This window comes from Cetorhinus maximus, chromosome 17 (genome assembly GCF_964194155.1).
Source record: "Cetorhinus maximus chromosome 17, sCetMax3.hap1.1, whole genome shotgun sequence".
NCBI classification, from domain to species: domain Eukaryota; kingdom Metazoa; phylum Chordata; class Chondrichthyes; order Lamniformes; family Cetorhinidae; genus Cetorhinus; species Cetorhinus maximus.
Genome location: NC_135895.1, coordinates 9,399,020 through 9,419,622, shown reverse-complemented (window position 1 = coordinate 9,419,622; position 20,603 = coordinate 9,399,020). Strand labels below are relative to the sequence as shown.

The 20,603-nt window shown below is 45.3% G+C and overlaps 1 protein-coding gene across 5 annotated transcripts in view; it reads left to right on the top strand.

The window, feature by feature from the left end:
- adgrl2a (adhesion G protein-coupled receptor L2a) overlaps positions 1–20,603 on the top strand; it is an 865,273-nt gene that overhangs the window by 435,447 nt on the left and 409,223 nt on the right. For 4 of the 5 annotated variants that reach the window (XM_078560693.1, XM_078560690.1, XM_078560691.1 and 1 more), the window contains one exon: positions 9,273–9,323. The gene's annotated coding sequence lies outside the window, so the exon portion shown is untranslated. Of the gene's footprint in view, positions 1–9,272; positions 9,324–17,052; positions 17,169–20,603 lie in introns of those variants that run through there. The other variant, XM_078560692.1, reaches the window with a different exon arrangement.

Sequence of the window (20,603 nt, the reverse complement as noted above, 5' to 3'; positions counted from 1 at the left end):
GAATTGAAAACAGATGTACTTACTGTCTGATCATATCTCCACTAGTAGCTAACCAGCATTTCAGCTTTCGTGGATTTGTCATGTACTTAATGTGTGTTTTTGTAATTCCTTCAGTCGCTTATCAACAGTGAAGTACTGACATATTCCTGCTGTTGTGAAAGACGGAGAGAGCATTTTCCAAGGAAATGAACAGGATATCAAACTCTGACCGCAGTTTGCATTTGACGATTTAATTTTTTAAAAGATCTTTTGAGCCTCCAGGGGAGTGAGTGTCACAGTGAACCCTATGTGTTTCAGGCAACCTTGGCATTAGACTTGAGCCAACTGTAAATGAGAGGTTGGGGAGGGGGAGAAAACTAGGAGGCTTTGATGGAGAAGAAACGTGAAGGGCAAATTAGAAAGTGGACTGCAGGGAACGAAGAGGCTTTTATGATAACCAGTCAGGCAAGGAAAACCTGGGCAGGTTTGGGTTGAATTGCCGATTAACACCATGTTTGATTTTGCACTGCTTTGACCTCAGTGAGGCCAAGTACGCAACCCTTGATAAAAGCAAAATGCTGCAGATACTGGAAATCTGAAATAAAGGCAGAAAATGCTGTAAAAACTCAACAGGCCTGGCAACACCTGTGGAGGGAGAAACAAAGTTAAGGTGTCAAGTCTGTATGACTGAAGAAGAGTCATATGGACTCAAAGCGTTAACTCTGTTTCTCTCTCCACAGATGCTGCCAGACCTGCTGAGTTTTTCGTGTTTTCTGTTTTGCCTTGTTCCTGCTGGTGGGTCGGGTTAAGATGACCCTTCAATGTCTTGGGTCACAAGTGGGCTATGGCCACTTGAGTGAGATACTTGAGCGTGCCCAGTGTCTCGTTAAACAGGAATCACAGAATTATTACAGCGCAAAGGAGGCCATTCTGCCCATCATGTCTGCACCTGTTCTCTGAATGAGCAATTCCCTTAGTGTCATTCTCCCTGTAACCCTGCACACTTCATTTTCAGCTAACTGTCTAATTCCCTTTTGAATGCCTTGATTGAATCTGCCTCCACCACGCTCTCAGGCAGTGCATTCCGGACCTTAACCACTCGCTGCGTGAATAAGTTTTTTCTCTTATTGCTTTTGCCTCTTTAAACCCACTCATTCTTGATCCTTTCGACGGTGTGAGCAGATTTTCCCAAGTCTGCCCAGACCCCTCATGGTTTTTAATGCCTGTATCAAATTTCAAGGAATGGTTTGATTTGTAGTGAGGAGATGGACCAGACAGGCTAGCATGTCCTTGATGCTGACACATCTACCTGACACCACCTGGCACATCCACAGCCAAATTAGAGTGACGAAGCTTTGGGAATTTTTTTCCTTTTGATGTTTGTCGAGCTGCTGATGAAAATTCATTTGCAAGCCTTAATAACTGACGCCCCACAGGACTAGACCCTGGAGTAAATGAGGCAGAAAAAAAGCTCCTTTTTAAAAAAGTCAAGACTTATTGGAGAAGATTTCCTCTGTGTATGGTGTAGCAAAATTGTTAAGACGTGTTTATTACAAATGAAATTCTGGTTTGTTGTGAAATTCACAGAGGGAGATCTTCCTTCACCAATGGCTGGTTTTCGTTCCTGGGTGAAAGCCAGGCATCAGACTGGTTTGAGCCCTACCGTAGAGCTCTGCCAAACAAAAGGCCAGCAGAGACCTGACAAAACTAAAGAGCCTTCAAAGAAACTTAATACGTCTGCCCCAAGTTGCCGAGCTAGCAACCAGGTCAAAGTTTGGTCTCCTGATTTCTGGACAACTTTTCCTCACAAGGTGGTGAATTGCACAGCAGGTACAGTCCCACTGCCACCTCACCCGGGTGATGCAACTTCATTGGTGAGCTTCCTTCACCCTCCCAGTGGGGCTGTGGGGTATTAAGAGTTCTTTTTTTCTCTTTCATGGGAAGTGGGCATCACTGGCAAGGCCAGCATTTGCTGCCCACCCCTATGTGCCCTTAACTGCAGTTATGAGTTAACCACTTGGCTGTGGGTCTCAAGTCACACGTAGGCCAGACCAGGTAAGGATGGCAGATTTCCTTCCCTAAAGGGCATTAGTGAGCCAGATGGGCTTTTATGACAACTGAGGATAGTTTCATGGTCACCATTACTGATTCCAGATTTATGAAATTAATTAATTGAATTTAAATTCCACCAGCTGCTACGGTTTGAGCTCTTGACTTCGTAGCATTAGCCTGGGCCTCTAGAATACTCACCCAGTGACATTACCACCATGTTGGCATCTCCTCAGGACATAGAGTGAAGATGGATAAATGGGGTTGAGACACAGGCTAGAGGGGCTGAATGGCCTGATCTTGCTCCTATAGACCAAACTTGGAATGTTAAGGATCTCTGTTTTTCAACCATCAGTTTGAGACCTCCTAGAGCTTTGAAGTTTTACCTTTCAAATTGTCTATGCCTTCCCTGACCGGCAGTTCCCGCCACTTATAGATTCCTTCCGGAGCACGGTTCCCCAGGCAACACGGGCTGCCAAGGAGAAAGATTGCTGAAAATTCTTGCTCAAAAATTGTTTGTATTAAACCTGTCCAAATCCACAGCGTTTGCTGCTTTCTGACCAAACACTGCTGTGTTTCAAAATGTTTTTTTTTTAAATACACTTACATATTTGTGTCGTTGTTTTGAAGGTCATTTTACAGTGTTCTGCACCCTACTAAAAGTTCCTTGTCCTTCCCACTGAACTCAGTGGGAAAGAAAAAAATCTATAAATAGTTGGAACTGAGGGCGACTCTTCATCATGCCAAATCCTTTGTCTCCACATTCCACTTCTAGTCACTGACTCCTGAGGAAAAGCTTTGCTTCCCTTTGGTGCATTCACACAGCCAGTGACTCAACTCATGAATTATATTAAAATGCTATTTCGTTATTTTTAAAAACTTGCTTTAACAATTTTTTTTTTAACCTTACTCCTCGCTCACTGTGTCATTAAACACTTAAGCAAAAATAATAGCTAACAAACTCACTTGACTCTCTTCTGGAACCAGAAAGAATGGCTTGCATTTATGTAGTACCTTTCACAACCTCAGAAGGCTCTGAAGTGCTTTATAGCCAATGACATTTTTTTTTGAAGTGCGGTCTCTGTTGTAAACGAGGAAATGTGGCAGCCAATTTGCACATAGCAAGCTCCCACAAACAGCGAAGTCCCTCACTCTTCTTTGAAATAGTACAGTGGGATCTTTCACATCCACCTGAGAGGGCTGATGGAGTCCCGGTTTAACTTCTCGCCTGAGAGACAGCACCTGCAGTGATGCAGCACTCCCTCAGTGCCGTACAATACAATTACAAAGCCTGGGTTTTGTGCTCAAAGCTTCAGCGTGGGGCTTGAACCCACCATCCTCTGAATCGGAGGCCAGAGAAAGCGCTACCAAGCCTTAGCCATGCAGTTGACACAAAGAGGACATCAGGTGAGGACAAGATGAGACCCTAGCGGGATGCCCCTTCCTCCTTGTTGAATAGCCTGATATCATTGACTGCCTACACTCCAAAATCATGAAAAAAGTCCAGGGCTGAGAGTTGAAAAGTGGCCAAAAGAAATACATTTACACCGGCAGGCACCATTAGTGGTGTGAATGCACGGTGGCATTGTCACTATTACACTCTTTGCATTGCTGGTCCCTTTCTTTCTTTTACAATCTTTCTTTAACATTTAACAGTGATTGTGTTTTTTTCAAAAGAAAGGGAAATTGAGTGGTGGACAGGCAGCAGCTTTCACAGCTTGGAGCACAGGCAGATCAGCATAAATAATCTGCTCTGTTGCTGCGTTTAACCTTTTAATCAGCCAATGTTTTGAGGCAGGCAGTTAAAACAACGACTTTGGTTTATTTACATTATTATTGGAGATAATTGCAGGTTAAGAACTCTGCAAATTACCCGTGCTTTAGGTTGGGTGCAGAAATCTTGTTGGGAAGCAAATTAGATGATTCAATTGCTTGTGCGTCTTTGCTTTGGCTTAATTTGCTGTGTGGCGGAATGGTTTGTGTGTCACCAAGAGGGCTAGTGAGGAACCCTGTCATCTTCAATATAGGGTGATGGCCTCATGTGCGAGCAAGACTGGGGGGAGGTAACCAATGTGTGGAGTCACAAAGAAATCAACCTTCATTAATTTGAGTGCCGGCACTATGTATAATTACTTAGCGTGAGAGTTGGCATGTATAACTCTGAATGGCTGATTGTTTCCATAGCTGCGCTATTCATTACTACAATGGAATTAAGTGATTCTGGCATTCAGACACGGTTCCTAGTTGGGGATTGAAATGTTTATTCCATGTGTTTAGTTTTTTTCAAGTGGAATTTCAACGGGATTCTGTATCTTCAATAAATCCAATAAATAGCAAGAGAAATTTTTCTATATTAGGAACATAGGAGCAGGAGTAGGCCATTCAGCTCATCAAGCCTGTTACACCATCCAAACAGATCATGGTTGATCAACTACCTCAACACCCCTTTCCTGCGCTATCTCCATATCCCTTGATGTTACTAGTCTCCAGAAATCTATCGATTTCTGTCTTGAACATGCCCCAGTGATTGAGATTCCACAACCTCCTCTGTTTATTGAAAGTTTGGGAAGTGGGGTTCCTCGAATTTTGAAGAATGTTGCTGGGATGATGTGGAAAGCCATCAGGTTTCTCTGTGATGGGGGGAGGGGGGGAGGAACTATACAGTGGCCCACCAGCGTGTTGGCTCCCAGCATTCAAGACCTGGTTCACTTATTTAGAATGAGTTACTTCTCTCTTTACCTCGACACCCCTTTCCTGCAGATGTTGGCACTGTTCTGTTTTTGGGGAGCTGCTGCTGTTGTTCAGAAGTTGGCACAGGGAATGCCTTGGGTGTGCGCGCCCACGTATTTGCGTGAGGGTTCCGGCGCAGGAGCATTTGAAAACCAGGACGTTTGATGTCTGGACAGAAAGAAGGGGGAACACAGCACCTTTCACAACCTTGGGACACCCCAACACTGGCTCCCGAAGAGTGATCACTGTTATAATGTAGGAAACGCGGCAGCCAATTTGCGCACAGCAAGCTCCCACAAACAGCAACACCATCATGACTCAATGACCTGTTTGTTTAGTGATGTTGGTTGAGGGGTAATCATGAGACTGGGGAGAGATCCCCTACCCTGTTTCGGAGTAGTGCCCTGGGACCTTTTACACCTACTGGAGAGGGCAGACAGAACGTCAGTTTAGCGTCCCATCCGAAAGATGAAGTGGTAGGTCTTGGTGGAGTGATGTTGTCTCATGGTATTAGCACACAAGAGCAGCATTCAAAATGTGCGAAAGGTCATCGACCTGAAACGTTAACTCTGTTCCTCTCTCCACAGATGCTGCCAGTCCTGCTGAGCATTCCCAGCATGAACTGCTTTTGTTATTGCAAATGTACGTGTTGCAATGTATTCTAATACAGCTTGAGGGATGATCGAATACCATGTTTGATATTTCTGAAAAAATTGCTGGAATGTTTTCGAGGATTTGTTGGAATATGTTGTGGGGGGGTGGTGGGGGAATAAAAATGCATCTTATAATTGGAAATATAGATTCTTTCTGTACTTAGGTTGTGTCTGGAGAGAGCACTTTGCAATGTATATCACTCGGAGGAAGAATTAATGTCATGCCCTTCAATCCTCAAGGCACCCTGAGTAATTTGAAGCTAATGAGTTATTTCCGCAGTGTAGTTACTGTTGCTCTATAGACAGACCTAGCAGCCAATGTGCATGCAACAAGTTCCCACAAATAGCAGTGAGACACAAGGGGAATTATTTTGGTGATATTGGTCGAGGTCAAAATATTGGCCCTTCTCTGAATAAATGCCATGGAACCTTTTACATCCCTCGGAAAAAAAGAGAGGGAAACTTGCATTTCTGTAGCGCCTTTCGCAACCTCTTTAGGATGTCTTGAAGCGCTTTCTGACTCCACTGTTGTAATGTAGGAAAGACAGCAGCCTATCGGTGCACAGCAAGATCCCACAAAGAGCACTGTGATAATGGCCAGGTACCTGTTTTTGGTAATGTTGCTTGAGGGATAGGTATTGACCAGGACCCTGGGTGGAAATCCCCTGCTGGTTTTCAAAACAGTGCCAGGGGACCTTTTACAATCAGCTGAGAGGGCAGGCTGGGCCCTCACTGCCTCATCCTAAAGGTGATAGATACCTCCAACAGTGCAGCCCTCCCTCTCAGTACTGCACACTGAGTTACCGGCCCTATATGATGTGCTGAAGCCCTGAAATGGGGCCAGAACCAATGACGTTTTTTTTTATTGCTTTAAAGGTAAATACGCTACCCCTGAACTGGCAGCAACATGAAAGTACAACTTTACTGGTTTTCCTATTGGTACACGTCTACAAAACCAGCCTCGTGGCCACACAGGGATCAGTAGGATTTGTACTTTGTGACAAGCAGCCCCTCCTCAAGTTCAGAATAGGCAGAAGGTGAACTGGTGCCTTGGGTTTAACTGCCTCACAAGAGGGTCCTGAGCCCACGAGCAAAGTTCTCTCAGAAGCAGTAAATTCGAGAGGGAACGTTGTGGAGATTTAGTGAAGAAAGTCACAAAGGAGGAGGGCCAAAGACGCTTGCAGCGCGAGAGAGAGGCCACTTGGCTGTTCTTTGCCAATGCAATCTAAAACTGACCCTGCAGCTCTGGGCTGTCACTAGAATCCCTTATCTTCCTTTGTTTCCAACATTTACTCTTTTCTTCTGCGAAGCGATTGTCTGCAATTTGCTTGGGACATTCCTTAAAGATGAAGCAATCTCTCCTGTCCTCCCTCCCTCCCTCCTGGCTCTCTAAATGGGATTGGTTTGACGTTGGTTTAATGGGACTTTTTTCAAATTTAGAGACCACCCAATCTGCCTGCAAGGATCTGGCGTAGTCCTTTGTAATTCCTGCTCCAATGCCTCAGCAGCCTGCATCCTCCTACATGACGTTGCCTTGGGGGGCGACGAGTGGTTTCTTCCCCTAGTGCAGCGTATCAGATTACATCTCCAGCTCTCTCCCTCTCTCTCTCTCTCTTTGGCAACACAAAGTGCTGCCTCTTCCCTTTTTAAACTTTGCGGCTGGTTGCTGCCCGTGAGTTTGTGAACTCTCTCTCCCTCACACGCTGACACACTGCGCAAAACGCTCGCCAAAAGCAGCCCCACTGTCCCAGGGAACGTGTTGCAATCTGGAGCCCTCTTCGAGGCAAGAATGAAATGAAGAATGAAATCACCCTAAGCTGTATTCTGTGTTTTTAAAGTGACCTTAGGGCATCAAAACGCTTCAGACTGATCTTTCTCCTCCCGCCACCCCCCTTCCTCCCTTTCTCCCTCCCACCTGGAAACCTTTTTTTTTAATATCCCTTTCATGACTTCAGCAAGTTTGAAATCATTTCATTTCTGGAGAGCAGGTAAGTGCATGGGACCACCCCGCATTCTGCCTGCAAGGACCTGGTCCTATAGCCAGCTCCTCTTCCAAAAGCCAATAATTCTAGACAGTATCTTGGGCCGGGCAAAGGCACAATTCGAAACAGGGTTCTCTTTCAGCAAAGAGTAGGAATGAATATGAGCTTTAGAAAAATCAGCAGTGCTGGGGGTTTCCCCACCACCCCCCCCTCCCTAGCTTGGTTTCTCCTGATGCACTGTCGATTTGCCAGCAGGTGTGTGGAGGGGTTTTATTGCACTGTGTCAGGAACTATACTGAAAACCAATTATCGCAGTTTCACTGAGAAAAGGAGTTACCAAAGGGGCTTAGAGAAATGAAAATGCGGATTCTCAATGTGATTTTTTTTTTTAAAAATCGCTCACGGGATGTGGGCTTCGCTGGCAAGGCCAGCATTTGTTGATTGTCTCTAATTGCCCTTGAGATGCTGGTGCCTTCTTGAACCACTGCAGTCCACGTGGTGTAGGTACACCCACAGTGCTGTTAAGGAGAGAGAGTTCCAGGATTTTCACCCAGCGTTGGGCGAAATAGTCACAAGTCAGGGTGGCGAGTGGCTTGGAGGGGAACTTGCAGGTGGGGATGTTCCCATGCATCTGCTGCCCTTGTCCTGGTAGAGGTCATGGGTTCAGAAGGTGCTGTCAAAGGAGCCTTGGTGAGACGCTGTGAGTGGGCCATCCACTGTCCATGAGTTCCTTTATGATTACATCAGTCTAGTCTCGCCCAGATATCCTTCAGTCAGCAGAGCAGCAGTCTGCTTGGTTGTGTGTGTGTGTGTGTGTGTGTATGTGTGTGTGCGTATTGTTTAAAAAGAGCCAACACTAAATTACTGGCAGTTATCAGTAGTATCAAATGTTGGCTGTAAATTCAGGCACATTCCTGCAGTACAGAAAGATGACTGCAACTATCTGATTAAAAAGCCTGGGCTGCAGAGCAACTGAATGTTACCATAGCAATCAGTGATGAAATGTGCAAGGAGTGAGTTAATTAAATCTAGCCCATTTGCTCGTTTCGTGACACTTAGTTTTACTACGACAGATAGACACCATCCACAATAATATTGACTTGGACAAAAAAAAAAATTCTTGGAACGAGCATTAACTCAATTGCCTCTTCCCCATGTTGCTTCTGGAGCAGTTCCACACTGCACTTTGTATCCTTGACGTGACCTTTAGCCTACACAGAAATGTTTCGCTTCTTGTTTCCCTATTGCTGGGAAGAGCTGACTTTAAGTACTTGCTGCTTTCCCAATCCTGTACTGCTTGTTTGCTCTCATCTGGGGCTGGCTACAGCTCTGAACTGACAGAGTGTACTGCCCTCTTCAGACCTTAGCACAAAATAACACGCTGCGCTTGTGCACTTGTCCATATACCACAACGAAGCCAGAGCCGTTTGTTGAAATTGAATGCACAGATCTTAAGTTAGGCAAAGGCATTAAGGGATATGGGGGTGGGAGGAAAAAAAAGCAAGGTTAATCGAATTGAGGTACAGATCAGCCGTGAGTGGCAGAACCAGCTCGAAGGGGCTAAATGGCCCATTGCCCCCTCCCTGTGAATGGTGCAAGAAGCTCGGGGGGCGTTTGCCCCCTGATGAATGGTGGTGCAGGCTCGAGGGGCTGAATGGGCTGCCTCTGTTGATGTGTAACGGTTGATGTGTGCTGTTCTACCATCACTAATTGTGAAGTGCGTTGTCGAGACAAGTCCGCGGTGCAGGTGAACGGAACGCTCTCGGTAGATAATGTTACCGTCGTGTAATTTTTATGCGGGCACAGAAAGGTTTCATAAATTGAAGGTGACCGTCCTTGGATTAATCTTTTATACATGTTTGTCTCCTCTGCTTTGCAGGACTGTTTGACATTCCAACAGGATGCTGAGGCCCACAATTTCTAAAACGTGGTAAGTTCCAGCTCTGCATTTTAAAACTGATCTGAATACATAATAATTTAGATAAAGCGATTCACCTTTCTGTGGATGAACACGCTGGTTACGAATGAACTCGGATAGAAGATAGGTATTTTTGTCTTAGTCAAAACCATAAAGCAATTATTCTTGAATATCATGGATCTCTCTTGGGAAGGGGAAAGGCACGCCTTTAGTTGTCATGCAAGTTTTTGGTTCATTTCTTGAAGGTAATATTCATCTTAATTAGCAAAACAATTAATGGCTTCTTTCTGCCTTCACAAGAGGGAGTTTGTGCACTGCACACTAATTATCAGTGCTGGATTATCCCGATATTGGAAAGTTCCCATCTTGCTGGGCAATTGTGGAAGGCATTCTTTAACTGCAGGTCCATAAACCTCCTTGCTAGATATGTGCCCTCTTGAGACAGGGCACTGAGCGCTTGGTGATGAGTAGCTGTCCCATTTAGTCTGTCACCATCATGTCACTGGACAGCGCGCCAACTTCAGTGTTACTATTTCTATTTTTGAACACACACATGCATGCACACATACACACAAACCACACAGATACAGGAGTTAATAGAGCTACAGATTACATTCATTACATCACCAACTGGTTTCTTAGTCATAATTTATATTTTTCAAAAAAGGCCAGAGCAGCCCGAAGGTCAGGACCTTCTCAGCTCCCTGTCCTTTTACTTAAATACCCGTGTACTTAACAATTGTGAGAATTGCAATGCTCCCCTGGGTTGTGAATGGGTCAATAAGCGTGTACAATTCCCCTGGAAAGCGTATGGAGTATTTGTGAATGTGATCTTACAACGGCACCGAAAGAAACCTTGAGAGGCAATTACAGCCCTCCTACAATCAGTTTGAATTTTTGGCGACAATAACATTGTTTCTGGGTGAGAGCCCTTTAGATGACAAAAGATGCTCTGTGCCTGGTCTGGAATAGTTAGTTACTCGCCATTCAAATGGTGTGATTGTTTAGATGGGGTTATATTTTGTATGTGACAGGCCACGAATGATGTACAGTAAACACGTCTGTTGCTTTGCTTATTAGCCCGGAGGGACTGTCATCAAACAAGGAGCCCGCAGTCTTTTAATGGTGTTCAGGATGACAAAGTATTGTAGTGTTTACAATAACCAGCATGGGCCAGAGCATGCTGCTGAACAGTGTTATGAAGGAGAATAAGCAACATCTACTCAGCAATGTTAGCGCTATTCCTCCTGTAGCAACAATGCCTCACATTTATGTAGTACCTAATGGTTCAGGACATCCCAGAGCACTTCTGTGCTAATGAAGCACCTTTTGCAGTGTAGTTGCTGGTTGTAATGTAGGAAATGTGGCAGCCAGTGTGCGCACAGCAAGCTCCCACGAAGAAAAAGGAAAAAAATAACCTGTTTTTAGCGATGATGGTGGAGGGATAAATACTGCCCAGGAGACTAGGAGAACTCCCCCGCTCGATATGGGATCTTTTATGCCCACCTTAGAGGGGAAAATGGGAGCTTGATTTAACACTTCACCTGAAAGATGATGCCTCTGATAGTGTGGTGCTCCCTCAGTGCCATTCTTGATGTGGCATAGCAGATTTTACTTCCCAAGTCTTTATGTGGGACTTGAACCCACAACCATCTGAATTAAAGACGAGAGTGCTACACATTGTGCCACAACAGGGATCTTGAGTGCCTTGCTAGATTTAAGAAAAACCAGCCCACGTCATTTTGCAGACGTGCAAAGAAGAAAACTAAAAGCCCAGTAAGGAAGGAGACATCAGGTGGGTTCCAGGCCTACAAGCCCTCCCCAGTGCCGACAGCTGGGGCCTGGAAGAGGCTCAGACAGCTGAAGCCTGAGACGGGCTCAGATGGCCCTGTGAGCGGTAGTCCTGGTGATCAGCCAGCGGTAGTTGTAATCTAACAGCCAATGTTTGTCAGGTCACTACAATTCAGCACATTTCTTTCTCCATGGCCTTCTGTCCTGAAGCTGAGAGGCAATCAGGGGCAGAAACACCTAACTGAGGCAAAGGCAGGACGTGAATCAATGGCTCGGTAAGGAGGTTGGCACACTCCCCCCTTGCAGAACTAGACTTTCTCCAGTGCAGCTTTCTGAGGACTTGCATCATTACTCTTTTAGTAGTGAACTGTTGTCAATGTCTTTGGACTTTGACTGGTCCATTGATTACACATTGTGCATGTTTATTTTGAACCATGAATGAAGATTGATTCACTTTCTATGACTGCACCCATCAACAAGTTCAGATTCTTTAGGAAATGATTTGAAACGGATCCTGTTTTTCTTCAGAATTTGAATGGAGCCTGAGTATATTTCGCATTTATTTAACCGTTAACCTCCTGAAGGGTAGCATTTAAATCCCAAAATAAAACTTTAAACTTTGATTTTACTTTCCCATCTGTTGGATCAGATGTTACACTAAGCTCCCGCCTGCTCTCTCTCATGTGGACGCAAACGATCCCAAGATATTATATCAAAGAAGAACAGGGGAGTTCTCCCCCGGCATCCTGGCTAATACTTATTCCTCAACCGACGTCGCTAAAACAGGTTATTTTGTCACCGTCACATTACTGTTTGTGGGAGCTGGCTGTGCACAAATTGGCTGCCAAGCTTTCTACATTATAACAGTGGCTAGGCTTCAAAAACATCATTGGCTGTAAAAACACTTTGGGATGTTGTGTAAGGTGCTGGACAAATAAAGAAAGAAAGATTTGCATTTATATAGAACTTTTCACAACCACCGGATGTTTCAAAGAGCTCTAATGAAGTGCTTTTGTAGTGCAGTCGCTGTTGTAACGTGGAAGATGTGGCAGCCAATTTGCATTCAGCAAGATCCCACAAAGAGCAATGTGATAATGACCAGATAATCTGCTTTTGTGAGTTTTGATCGAGGGTTAAATACTGGCCAAGACGACGGGAAGGACTCCCCTGCTCTTCGGAATCTAAAATGCAAGTTTGTCCTTTCTTTGCACTTGATGACTGACTGCCTAGTGAATTTAGGAATGCAGAAGACCAGCAAAAAAAACTATCAAGGTCCTTCTTGTACTGAAGAATGGTTTGTGAGAGGCTGGAAATAGGTTGATAGTTTAAAGTGTGCTGTTCCCATCTAAGTTAAGTGGTGATGGTTTTATGAAGGCTGTGAAGCACTTCGGAATGTTCTGTTATTGTAAAAGGAATTTTATAAATGCAACAAATGTCTCTCTTCCGCACACTCTCTCTTGCACTACTTGCTGGGGCACCATTCCACTTGTACTAGTGGGCTCCATCACACCAGCAAGGGTAGTGCTTCTGCCCTTGTGAGGAAGCATTGAGGGGCTATTTGAATTGACAGTATGTCATAGACATGACCAACCTGTTTTTTTGGCTGATGTTCTGTGTATCTCAACAAGAGTTGCTGGTGTCGATCCAGGGCTGGGAATTTCCATTTCACCAAGAGCCAGCGGCCTGCATCCGGAAAGTTCCATGCACGTCCACGCTGTAATTTTCCAGCTGTCACCATTATAAAGGGGCCGGGAGTATAGCATCTCCTGACATGTACCTGGAGCATCAAACTGGAAAATCCCACCCAACAACGGAATCTTGGCTGATTTTTTATTTTCTCCGTTTCTTCCCTCCCATTAATTCCGTGGGGACATAGCCTTAGTCATTTTTCAATTCTGCTACAGCTGCTCCAACTAAAAGCTAAGCTGACTCAGCACTGACCGAGTGTTGAGCCTGAGATCCTCTGGCCATGTGTGACTCTGTTGTGACATTGCCGTTGGCAACTGAACAATGAGAGGAGGTTGCACGTTTTTTATGGAGAACGTTTTTATGGAGAATATAGTGACTGTGAGTGATCCCTTTGCAAACAGTGATGTTATCCCTGCACTGACGTCCAAACCCTCTGGTGCCAGCTTGGTTGAATAATCTGGAATTCAGGCATTCGCTCAAGATATTTATTTTTTAAGTCATTCTTGGGGTGTGGGCATTGCCAACATTTACTGTCCACCTTTGGTTGCCCAAACAGGTGGTGGCAGAAAAGTGGCAAGCAGTTTGATACAACTGAGCGGCTTGTTGAATCACTTCACAGGGCAGCTAGGAGCCAACCACTAGAACCACAAAAAGAGAGAGTTTTCATTCATGCAACTTCAGATGCCAAAGTGCTTAACAGCCAATAGAGTACTGTGGAAGTGTAGTCGCTGTTGTGATGTAGGACACATGGCTGCCAGTTTGTGCAAAGATGTTCCCACAAACAGCAGTGTGTTAATAACCAGATAATCTTCTTCAGTGATGATGGCTGAAGAATAAATATAAGCCAGGATGCTGGGAAGAACTGCCCTGTTTTTCCTTCAAACTAGTCCCGTGGGAATCTTTCACATCCTTTCACCCAAGAAGACAGACTTGATTGGCCTTGATTTAATGTCCCACCTGTAAAACAGCACCTCCAACAATGGAGCACTCCCTCAGTCAGCTTAGATTTTGTGCTTCAGTCTCCGTGAGTGGATTTGAACCCATACTCTTCTAGCGCAGAAACAAGAGGGCGACCAAGTGAGATAAGGCTGGCATGAAGGCTTACTTCCCTTAGTGACCATGAGTGAATCAGTTGAGTTTGCTGGCAACAGTTTAAAAAAAAATGAACAGGGCAGCTAGGAGCCAATCACTAGAACCACAAAAAGAGAGAGTTTTCATTTATGCAACTTCAGATGCCAAAGTGCTTAACATCCAATAGAGTACTGTGGAAGTGTAGTCACTGTTGTGATGTAGGACACATGGCTGCCACTATGGTGGGATTTGAACTCATGTTCTTCTGAGACTATTAGCCCAGTTCTCTCGATGACTAGTGTCGTGACACAACCAGCACAGTACAGTGCTGAGTTAGCTGATCGCTACTGGGTGGTCTTTGTGTCATTTTCTTTGACATTGGGTCTCTTGTGGACATCGGTTGGGAACCCAAACAAAAAAGTTTGGTTTTTGACGTATTCGGTGACTGACTGTCCGTAAGCAGCCACCATCCAGGCTTGCACACTAGGACCGGGCTTAAGGCCCCCAGCTCGTGAGCACAGGCCTCACCCAGCTGACTGCTGGCAGCAGAAAGTTGTTGGATTCATTGAGGAAGCATCAGCCTTAGGCCGTTCAGCAAGCCTGCTTTGTGGTGTTGCTGGTGGCTGTGTGGGAAACTGGCAGTATTTGAGCAGCATAAAAGAAGCGAAAGAATGACCACTTGGCAGAGCTACTGGAGGACTGTTGGCAGCTGTGGTCCAATATCCTAGCAACAAGTCAGGAGAGAAGGTCAACACAAGGTGGGAAACAAAATTGTCTTTTTATCCTTTAAGCATCTATTCAAGAATTATTTGGAGCTGTTATGTCAAAATAAAAATATGAGATTGGCCGCATTACATTACATTTCAAAAGCATTTCAGTGGCTATGAAAAGGTTTGAGATGTCCTGAGGATGCGAGGGGTGCTATATAGATCCAAATGCTACCGTAAGGAAAGTAAAGAAATATGGAAAGAAAGACTTGCATTTGTATAGTGACTTTCACATCCCCAAAACCTCACTGCGCTTTACAACCACTTGAAATGTAGGGGAGAATTTTCTCCCCGCCCAAGCGGGCTGGGCGGGAGTGGGTGTGGGCGGGCGGGCGGGCACATAGCTGATCGCGGGCGGTGATCGGCTGCGCGCCGCCATTTTGTGTGGGTGAGCCAATTAAGGCCCGCCCAGCGTGACACGCACCCGGAAGCGCTCAGCCTCCGCTGCATGCGCGTGAAAGAGCGCAGAAATCTCCCTGAGGCACGGAGCTGCCTCAGGGAGATTAAGAAAAGTCATGAAAATGTGAAAAATAAAATTATTCAGGCATGTCCCCTCATGTGATATTGTCACATGAGCTGGGACATGTTTATGAATTTACATGAAACATTTTAGTAAATTAATAAACCCTTCATGAAATCTCACCCCGCCCGTGGATGAGGTTCCATGAAAAATGCGAAGGCCGCCTGGGCTCTTGGCCTGCCCGCCGACCTTAAGGTTGGATGGGCAGTCTAGACAAGTGCCTCACTTGGTTGATTAGTGGCCTTAATAGGCCTTTGACAGTTCGGCGGGCGCGCAGCCGACTCGGGTGCACGCCCACCGAACTGAAGGTTGGAATGACGCGCGGTGATGTCAGGATGTACACCCGATGTCACTGTGCGTCGTGTGACAGGTCGGCGTGTGGAGCCCTCTCCCGCACACTGAATGGAAGATTCAGGCCATAGTCACTGTTGTAATATGGGAAGGATGGAAGTCAATTTACACACAGCAAGCTCCCACAAGCAGCAATAATCAGATAATCTGTCTCTTGTGATATCTGAAGGATAAATATTGGTCAGGACATCAGGAGGAACCTGCTACAAAAACAAAAATAGCTGGAAAAGCTCAGCAGGTCTGACAGCATCTGTGGAGAGGAACACAGTTAACCTTTCGAGTCCATATGACTCTTCATCAGGGGGAACCTGCTGTTCACCTTATAATGCCATGGAATCTTTTACATCTGCCTGAGAGAGCGGACAGCTCCTTGGTTTAATGTATCATTGGAAAGGTGGCACCTCCCTAACTCCCTTGGTGCAGCACTTGGACTTTGTGCAAAGTCTGGTAAATGGAGTTGAACCCATGAGTGTTTGACTCAGGTGAACGATGGCTGACAGTTTATCATGAAGTCGGGATGCTCCAAAGTGCTGCACATCTGGAGAGCCACATTTGAAGTGTAGTTGCTGCTGTTTTGTGAGCAAACAAGCTGCAATGTATGCACAGCAAGATCTCACAAACAGCAAATGAGGGGTTGGGCCGGTTGATCTATATTTTTTCAGTGATGATCGTTGAGGGATAAATATTAGTCACAACACTGCTTCAAACAGTGTCGTGGAATCTTTTACCTCTGTTTGGTGCAGCCTTGGCTTAATGTCTCATCCAAAAGGCCGGAGGTGTGCCATTCCCTCTGAACTTGTACGATTGCTGTGTATGTGTGTGTGATTCACGGAAATCTAGTCTACATTCACTGAACTAACAGAAGGCTATCCCAGTGAAAATAGAATGTTACTGTTCAGGACTATTCTGGGTGGTTAAATTATGGTTAATTTAATGGTTAATGGCTGAAATGGTTAAATTACGAGGGCAGGTTACACACACTAGGCTTGCAGTCATAAGAATAAGAGTTAGACCATTTAGCCCCTCGAGCCTGTCTCACCATTCAATGAGGTCATGGCTGATCTGTGATCATACATCCCTTGAGTATAGAAGATTAAGGGGTGACCTAGTTGAGGTGTTCAAAATGATTAAAAGATGTGTTGGGATAGATAGGGAGCAACTGTTTCCTCTGGTAGGGGTGTCCTTAAGAGTACAACCTTAAAATTAAAACTAGGTCAATCATGGGTGATGTAAGAAAGCACTCCGTCAACTGAATGTTAGTGGAAATCTGGATGCACCATGATCTAACTGAACGGCAGCAGAACCAGACTCAGAAGGGCTGAATGGCCTCCCCCCGTCCCTAGTTACACAACGAAAATGGTGAGCAGCAAATGGGTTAAGAAATTTGACCTGGTTTCTTTGTGCAAATGGATGAAATCTTTGCCATCTTATCTCAATTTGTTTCCAAACTGCTGAGCAAATAGTTATTGATTTTTGAAGTTAATTTTTTTCCAGTGATTATTACACTTATTACACTGCGCCCCAGACGTTTGAGTTTGGTTGCATGGCAACTGACACCTGCTGCTGCTGGACAACATGAAGGATCCACATCACACTAACCTTAACCGGACGGTCGTCAAACTCGTGCCCCTGGTGGCTAGTGTCACAGAACGGATACCGGCTTCACGTGTACGCAAAGGATTTTACTTCAGCATGAATGCTTTTTAGCATGGTTTTCTGCTGCGAACCTGCGTTAGTTTTTGACATCTTTCACTCGATGAAGTCGAATCTTGCAGCGCAGAAGGAGGTCTTTCGGCCCATTGTGACGACACTGACCCTCTTGAAAGAACGGTACAACTCGTCCCGCTCCCTGGCCGGGATTTTCCGGCCCCGCGTGTTGGCAGGAATTGTTGTAGGCTGGGTGGGAAAATTTGGAGAGCGGCCAAAAGCTAATTGATGCCTGCAGCTGGGGATGGAGTTAGAGGGAGGGGGGTGGGGGGGTGCTGGAAAACCCCGCCCCCTGATGCTCAGCCCCTATAGCTGTCCAATTTTTTTTTTAATGTCCTTTTGACGTTGTTAACCAGTTTCCTTTTGTGAATTATTACTTTCAGATCCTCATAACCCGGAGAGTAACAAAATGTCTCCTCATTTAGCTCCTGGATTTTTTTGCCGATTAACTTCTCCCTGTGTCTTCTGCCATTGGAAATAGTTTCTTCCTATTTACTCTGCGTTTGTGGGATCTTGCTGTGCACAAATTGACTGCCGTGTTTTCTACGTTACAAACAGTGACTACGCTTGAAAAGTACTTCATTGGCTCTAAAGTGCTTTGGGATGTCCTGAGGCAGTGAAAGTAGCTATACAAAGGCAAGTCTTTCTTGCTTTCAAATTCCTGCCCAGCATTCCCACTCCCTTGGCAGGATCTTCCGGTTCTGCCTGCCAGCGGGATTCACCGGCGCCACTGAAGTCAACGGACTTTTGGCTGGCTCACCACACCCACTGCGTTGGGGCCGGAAAATCCCGGCCTCTGCATTGACCAACCCGTGGACCATAATTTTGAGTCTCTCAAGTAAATCTCCCCTTAGCCTTCCGGTTATTATCATTGTTTTCCAAAGATTCATTCTCGAGATGCGAGCATCACCCGCAAGGCTGGCATTTGTTGCACTTTCGAGAAGGCGGCGGTAGCCAGATTTTGAGCGTCGCTGAGGAAAGAAACATGTTGAAGCTTTTCGTCTTGCACTCATCAGGATACCTCGCAAAGTATCCGAAACTCTGCAAAGTGTCCTGATGAGTACAAGACGAAAAACTTCGACATGTCTCTTTTCTCAGCAATACTCAGAGTAGCCAAATTCTTGAACCACCATGATGCTAGATGTTAGATTGAGAGTTACAGGATTTTGACATGGCCATGATCAAGGAAGAGTGATATATTTCCAAGTCAGGATGCTGTGTATCTCCAACGCAGAACTGGGGTGCGGGCTCCTACTGGCCAAACAGAAAACTGCTGAGACTCGCTGAGAGAGGGTGCCAGGAGGAACCAGTGATAGAAGACTTGCACTCGGTCACCCAGAGGCAGTTGTCCAGTAGAATTCGCCTGAAGGCGTGCTGCGGTGTTGGACTTGCCATCTTTTCCAATCAGGCATGAACCGAGGCGCCATCTGCCTTCTCAGGTGGATTAAAGCTCCTGTGGCACTAGTTCAAAGAGCAGGGAGCTCTCTTCAGTCTCCTGCCAATATTTGTCCTTCAACCAAAGTTGCTCACAAAGAACCAGATAATTTGGTCATTATCGTATCGCTGTTTGTGGGTGCTTGCTGTGCGCAGATTGGCCTCCGCATTTCCTACATTACAACGGTGACGACACTTGAAAAGTACTACATTGGCTCTAAAGTGCTTGGGGACGGTCAGTGAAAATCGCCATATAAGGGCAAGTCTCTCGTTCCCTCTTACTGCTGCTCAGCATTCCCACTTCCTGAGTCGACCAACCGCCCATAGATCAGTCTCGAGGTATACTGCTGCGTGCTTTTCGCAGTTGAATTGGGTGCAGTGTGAATAGTTCAGGCATCTGCCATTTCATTTTGCAGAATTTCTAGTGACAACACTAGAATGGGTTTGAAATTGGGCTCTTTCAGCCCTCTTCGATGCCGTATAGTAGTTTTTTTTTTATGGATTTGTAAAGTAATTTATGACACAGCAAACAGCAGTGCTTGCTTACCTGTCTCGACTCTATGTGATCGCATTTCAGTGTAATCGGTGAAGCAGCCCACTAACCATTAGAATGATTAATGTGGATGCGTTGCTGCAAAACAGTTGCAACAAGTGGCAAAGTGGGCAATGGTTTATGTTCACTCCGTCTAATTTGTAACGTAATAATTTGTAATTTTTAGGGTTCCTTTTCTCCTCCGTCCCAAAGCGCTGCCCTCCCGCTTGAAAATTCTTCGCTTATGAAAAAACAAATCGGTTTTTATTAGACATTTATTGCTGAACGATAATAAAAACGAGAGCTGCAACATGTCATTCTGCCGATAAGAATTTGCGATACTTTTGATATGCCAGGTGTGACTCTCGGTCAATATTTGAGGTGGCCTGTTTAAAGATAGGTGCCTGAAGAATACACGGTAGGGCATGTTATTAAACTAAATGTCCCAGAAACAGGGAGGATGTCAATTGAAGTCGGGGGCTACACCCAAAGGAGATTAAATCTTTACAACCTTTAGTTCCAAAATACAGGTGTATTCTTCTTCCTGTGGATGTTGTTTGCTCTTTAGTATATTTACAGGTTACTGGTTGCATGTGAAAACGCACAGCCACCCCACACCCCCACTGCTCCACTGCTCACCTGCGGATGTTGACTCACTCTGAAGTGTGGTTACAATAATAAGTGTTCGACTCACATGGCCAGTCTTCACGGCTGATCCCCTACTCCTGAACCCAGGTCCTTCCTCTATTTATACACTGAGTGGCATGTACACATGCATGTACACATATATAGAACCATAGAATGTCTACAGCACGTAAGCAGGCCATTTGGGCCATCGTGTCTATACTGGCTCTCTGTAAGAAAAATTCACCCGGTCCCTCTCGTCTTTTACCCGTAGCCCTGTAAATCTTCCCTCTTCAGGTAATTATCCAATTCTCTTTTGGAAGCAATGATTGAACCTGCCTCCACCACGTGACAGGCAGTGCATTCCAGATCCTAACCACTCACTGCGTAAAAAAAGATTTTCCTCATGTCGCCATCGCTTCCTTTGCCGATTGCCTTAAATCGGTGTCTCCTGGTTCTCGATCCTTCCACCTAAGGATCCCTACTTTGTTCAGACTCACACATACAAGCACATGCATAAACACACACAAAAACAAGAAGTAGGAGTAGGCCATTCAGCCCTTCAAGCTGACTCTGCCTTCCAATATGATTATGGCTGATTTTTTACCTCAACATTACCTCCTACGCTATCCCCAAATCCCTTAATTCCCTTTAGTATGAAAAATATACATACATAACGTTACATGCACATATAGGTTCCAAAACTGGCCAATTGATTTTTTCCTGAGCTCTGAATTTATTTCTCCCTATTGCTGAAATCTATGGCAATGGTCTACAGGCAATGCAACCGAGGTTGGCTATCCCCA